The sequence below is a fragment of the Lepisosteus oculatus genome, unplaced genomic scaffold (genome assembly GCF_040954835.1).
Source record: "Lepisosteus oculatus isolate fLepOcu1 unplaced genomic scaffold, fLepOcu1.hap2 HAP2_SCAFFOLD_106, whole genome shotgun sequence".
Lineage (NCBI taxonomy): Eukaryota > Metazoa > Chordata > Actinopteri > Semionotiformes > Lepisosteidae > Lepisosteus > Lepisosteus oculatus.
Window position 1 is genome coordinate 186,501 of NW_027167657.1, and position 6,000 is coordinate 192,500.

The window sequence follows — 6,000 nt, forward strand, 5'->3', positions numbered from 1 at the left end:
CTGGTTCTCTTTCCATACTCATCCTTCTTGATCTCAGTGCTGCCTTTGACACTGTTGACCATAACATCTTGCTTTCTCGTCTCGAGACTGTGTTTGGAGTCTCTGACACTGCCCTCAAATGGTTTAAGTCTTACCTCACTGATCGCTGTCACTTTGTCTCTCTCAATGGGTACAGGTCTGAAATTGGTCTTGTCAAGTCTGGTGTCCCTCAGGGCTCAATACTGGGCCCCTTGCTCTTCAGCATTTACATGTTCCCACTTGGTCAGCTTTTAAGATCACACGGCCTCAGCTTTCATTTTTACGCTGACGATACTCAAATATACATCCATACCAAACCCGACACTGATGTGGCTGTCTCTATTCTATCTAATTGCATCTCTGACATAAAAATTTGGATGACTCAAAACTTCCTTCATCTTAACTGTGACAAGACTGAAGTCATGCTTATTGGTACCCCCCATCAACTTCGTAAAGCCAGTCCTGTAACCCTGTCTGTAGATGGCTCTGTACTTGAGCTCCAATCAAAATTGAAAAACCTTGGGGTTATATTCGATTCTGGCTTAACATTCGACCCACATGTACAGCATACTGTCAAAACATCTTTTTTTCACCTTAGAAATATCGCAAGACTACGCCCTATGCTATCATTAACTGTGGCTGAAAAGCTAATCAACATATTTGTATTCTCTCGAATTGACTACTGCAATGCTCTGCTCCCTGGGGTATCTAAATCTACTCTGAACAAGCTGCAGTATGTCCAAAATTCAGCAGCCAGAATCCTGACCAGGTCTAGTGCAAGTGTTCACATTACTCCTATCCTGGAGTCCTTGCACTGGCTTCCGGTCAAATTCCGCGTAGACTTTAAAATCCTCATGCTCACCTACAAGGCTTTACATGGCTTGGCACCTCAATACCTGTCTGAACTTTTATCGCCCTACTCCCCACCTCGCAACCTCCGTTCTTCAAATTCTGCCCTCCTTACTGTCCCCCAAGCCCGTCTACATTGTATGGGCGACAGGGCCTTCTCCTGCTATGCCCCCAAGCTCTGGAACTCTTTGCCCAAGGATATTAGAGAGTCACCTTCTCTAAACTCCTTCAAATCCAGACTCAAAACCCTCCTTTTCAGAAAAGCCTTTACTTAACTGGTTCCATTCTTCACCCCTCTGCTCTTCTTAATACCATCTTCCACGGTCTCCTCTATTGTTATTGTTGTATTGTTGTAATTATAATTGTGTCCTGTCTTGTGAAATTTTCTTATTTATTGTTGTAGTCTTCTTATTTATTGTTATTGTCATCCTGTAAAGCGCTTTGAGAAGCCACCTTTAAAGGCGCTATATAAAATAAAGTTTATTATTATTATTATATTAGCCTGTGCCTTGCGCCAGGATCAGGCCATTAATGGGATACCAGTGCCTGGAAGTGGGGGAGGAGAGGTAAAGACATCTCTATACATGGATGACGTCACCCTGCTCCTCTCTGACAATGCCTCAATTAGCAGAGCTCTGCAGTGCTGTGATCGGTTCTCTTTGGCTTCCTCCGCAAAAATTAACAAATCTAAGAGTGAGATTTTATCAGAACTGGAGGGAGCCAATAGAAGGACATGATCTCAGGCTGCAAGAGAAGAGAATTAAGGTCCTGGGGGTGTATTTTGGAGAAGAGATGGGAACAGTAAATTGGCAGAACAAATTGCCAATCTTAAACAAAAAACTGATGCAATGGAAGGACCGAGACCTCACCATGACAGGGAAGGTGCTGGTCATCAAAGCCGAGCTCTTGCCTGTCTTGAATTTTCTGGCTTCTACCTTCCCAATCCCACACCGTGTTGCGGCGGTGCTGAGGAGATTGATGTTTCAATTTCTATGGGGTGGGAAGCAGGAAAGACTCAGAAGGGAAATAATGTACAAGCCGCTACCCTCAGGGGGGAAGTCTGTCCCAGATATTGCTACGAAGCTGCTGTGCATTTTCCTGGCCTCTGTGCTGAGAGGCTTTGCAACAGCACCTGCAGCGCGTACCTGGACTTATTTTTCCAGGCTCTGGGTAGGTAGGGAGGTGTTCAGAGTGTGGGGTGTCAGACCCAAGCTGGACGTCCCACTCTCTGACACATGCCCTGCAATTTATGGGACAGTTAAAAGTTTTCTAAGATCTCACCCAATTGGCCATATTCCCCTCCGAGATGTCAGCGTCCAAAAACTGGAAGATTTCGTTGCACCCCAGAATAATAGGCAGACCCCTGTGGGCATTTTAACATCAGCCCAAACAAGGAAGGTGTGGAAACACACATCCTCTAAGTTTCTGTGCAACATTCACAGAGATTTAGCCTGGAGTGTCGTCCACCAGTGCTTACCGGTACGAACTTTCTTGTACCGTAGGGGCCTCACCCCCAGCCCTCGTTGCGTTAGGGTGGGCTGCGGCGAGGAGGAGACTGTGACCCATCTCCTGTGGTCCTGTTTTTTTGCTAAGGCCTTCTGGGCACAGTTTGAAGATTGGTTGCAGGCTCTCTCGCCCCAATTTACCCTGACCGCTGCTTTCGTCATATACGGCATCTCTCCTGTCAAACTTCCTCCTGACGTGTTTGACAGGATCTGGGCCGTGGTGAACAGTGGGAAAGACGCCCTGTGGAGAGTGAGGAACATGGGGCTGTTCAAAGGCATCGAGGTCCCAGTCAAGGCAGCAGGTAGCCTGGCCCTGTTCATCACCCGAGAGAACTATTACCTCAGAGATCTGTGGAGAGAAGGGAGGGAGGAAGCAGAAAATCTGTGGGAAATAGAGAGCATAGGTCAATATCTCAAGAGACTGTGAAAAACATTATCATGTTTAAGTAAAGAATGTGATTTGCACCAGAAAAAAATAAATTGTTACTATGTAACTGTTACCGTGTCAAAATGTAATGAGATGTGATCATATATACTGTTTTAAGTATGTATATTAATGTAAAGCTTTCTGATTTGTGATGTCCTGTAATTTATTGTGAAAAGAAAATAAAGTTCTTAAAAATCGAAAAATCGAAATCGGTTCACCCAGGGCGAGGCTCGGCCATTGCACTCCGGCTGTGCTGACCCCTGCGAATTCCCCAAATGAGGGAATCTCGACTGCATAATTTCTGGTAGTGGGGGACTGCGTTCGCGCTCTCCCCTGATGTGCTTGGTCCAAAATCAGATACGGGAGGGTTAGGACACCACGAGCTGCGTGGCTGCGGAAGGATCCCGGTTCGACAGGAGTGGACGCCGCTGCTGGTTCTCGCTGGCTTTTAGTTGGGGGTCCGGAGAAGCATCTCAAGCTAGTTCCACTACTCCTTCCGGACGTTCATTCCCTTTTCAAAGTCAGTCGTTTTGCTGTAGTCTGCGTTCTTTAGGCTGATTATCGAGGTTAGCCTTTATTTGGTCATGGGGGGCCTCGGTACTGTATGCTGAGTCTAAAGACAGTTTCACCCGTTTTCTGATTGCTCGGTTCTGTACCAGTGCAGACATGTCAAACAGTGAATGGCTGTACCTCTATTGTATCCGTGGTCAATGAATGAAATCGGTAACAAATGAATATATGTCTAGTTATACGAAAAACGAGTGGTTTATCGACTCATCTTCATTTGCAGATTTAGAGGCAGCTTCGATATTCGTTTTACAGACGGGTTTTTTTTCTTTGAATATGGGTCACACACATGCCACAGCAACAAAACATCTCTAGAGATGAGGCTATAGATCACCTTTCCATCCTGCAGGTTTTCCTCCCAAAGCCTACAGCACCAACGGCGACCCCTGCTGGCCAGGAGAGCAAAGGCTTACAGCACCTGGTATTCCCAGGCGGTCTCCCATCCAAGTACTAACCAGGCCCAACCCTGCTTAACTTCCAAGATCAGACGAGATCAGGCATGTTCAGGGTGGTGTGGCCGTAAGCGAAACCCCGGCGCCTGACTCGCTACTTGAAGCTGTGTGTGGCGGGGGCTCCGTGCCCCCCGAGCGGCACTGAAGGATCGTTCGTGTGCAACTCTTTGGAAAGGAGCTGCTTTCCAAATCGCATTGTGTGCCTGGATGTTGGCGAATGCGCTCCCTTGTGTTGGCTCGTCCCGCACTGGAGGAGGACAAACAATCTGCACGGAGGAGCACCAGGCAAGTCTTCACCAGACAAAAACCTCCAGTGCACAGCACTCTGGAAACATTTCGGGGCTGTCGCGTGTTTATTTCAGCACGTAAAGCGCACCGGTCCAACACGTCGGCCGGGCGCGCGGCGCCTCCGCCCTCTTATGGCCTTGCGGCGTCAGAGCAAGAGGCTCCATCTCGCTGCCCTTCTGCTGTGTTGCAGGGCCCCGAGAGGGAACCTGGAGCGCGCAATTTGTGGGGGGCGGGGGACCGCGTTTGCGCTCTGCCCCCGGTCTCTTGCGCGAGTACTAAATCTCACGGACAGGGGGGCCTCGTCATTGATTGTTACAGGTGAGACGGGGATTAGGAGGAGACCCCGACTGATGGGTAAAGGGGAGCACTAACACCAGAGGGACACCCCCGGCGTCTCTTTTTGAGAGACGCCCTGGGGTTTCCTAATGGCCAAGGAGGGTCGGGACCTCGGTTTGACGCCTCCCCCGAAGGACGGCGCCTGTTTGTGCAGCAGAGTGTCGCCATCAGGAGGCTGGGGCGTAAGAGAGCCACACAGCCCGCAGGGTGAGCGCTCCCTGCTGGTCCCAGTCACATCTCTTGCAGGAGCAGCAGCAGCCGGAGCTTTTCCGGGGGGGAATCTCCCATCCGGGTGCCGGCCAGGCTCACACCTTCACTGTGGCTGTGGAGGTGTGGTTTGTAAGGGCCCAAACTAGGGTTAGGGTTAGGGTTGGAAAACAACCTGGATTTTTTTAAATGCCTTTACTGTGCTCTAGGATGCATTTGAAATGCAGGAAAAGTGTTGGTTTGTTGTTTCCTTGATTACAAATTTTTACCAATTTTGCAGTTTTTTCTACTCCATATACTGTACATATCAAAATGATGGTCAAGATTGGAGATTGTGATAATACACTTTCTAAATGCTAAACTCTCTTAATTATTGCATGTCAAAAGCAAATTAAAAGGATAGTTTTAGCCAGACATTGGTGGTAATTGCAATCCTTACCTTTTTAACCTAGGAAACAGTTTGGTTTTATTTGCAATTTCAGCAGCAAGTAAAGAAAAAGATCTGGATATCTGAAAGTTTTTCACAGGTGACACATTAAAATACTTTAAATGTGCAACTTTGAATGTTTCTGGTTGATTTGGAGTCATCTGGGTTACATTTTGGGCACTGTATTTGTAGGCAAGGTTGTGGAGGTGTGGTTCGTAAGGGCCCGAACTAGGGTTAGGGTTAGTGTTGGACAACACCTGGATTTTTTTAAATGCCTTTACTGTGCTCTAAGATGCATTTGAAATGCAGGAAAAGTGTTGGTTTGTTGTTTCCTCGATTACAAATTTTTACCAATTTTACAGTTTTTTCTACTCCATATACTGTACATATCAAAATGATGGTCAAGTTTGGAGATTGTGATAATACACTTTCTAAATGCTAAACTCTCTTAATAATTGCATGTCAAAAGCAAATTAAAAGGATAGTTTTAGCCAGACGGTGGTGGTAATTGCAATCCTTACCTTTTAAACCTAGGAAACAGTTTGGTTTTATTTGCAATTTCAGCAGCAAGTAAAGAAAAAGATCTGGATATCTGAAAGTTTTTCACAGGTGACACATTAAAATACTTTAAATGTGCAACTTTGAATGTTTCTGGCTGATTTGGAGTCATCTGGGTTACATTTTGGGCACTGTATTTGTAGGCAAGGTTGTGGAGGTGTGGTTCGTAAGGGCCCGAACTAGGGTTAGGGTTAGTGTTGGACAACACCTGGATTTTTTCTAATGCCTTTACTGTGCTCTAGGATGCATTTGAAATGTAGGAAATGTGTTGGTTTGTTGTTTCCTCGATTACGAATTTTTACCAATTTTGCAGTTTTTTCTATTCCATATACTGTACATATCAAATTGATGGTCAAGTTTGGAGAT

General features: G+C 46.4%; 2 non-coding genes across 2 annotated transcripts; one reads left to right on the forward strand and one right to left on the reverse strand.

Moving 5' to 3' along the window:
• The first annotated feature begins 2,975 nt into the window (after nt 1-2,975).
• Nucleotides 2,976-3,135, forward strand: LOC138225861 (U1 spliceosomal RNA). Its single transcript, XR_011184272.1, has one exon. It is a non-coding gene; the product is annotated as a U1 spliceosomal RNA (small nuclear RNA).
• A 637-nt stretch (nt 3,136-3,772) lies between these two features.
• Nucleotides 3,773-3,891, reverse strand: LOC138225848 (5S ribosomal RNA). Its single transcript, XR_011184260.1, has one exon. It is a non-coding gene; the product is annotated as a 5S ribosomal RNA (ribosomal RNA).
• Between the last annotated feature and the right edge of the window lie 2,109 nt (nt 3,892-6,000).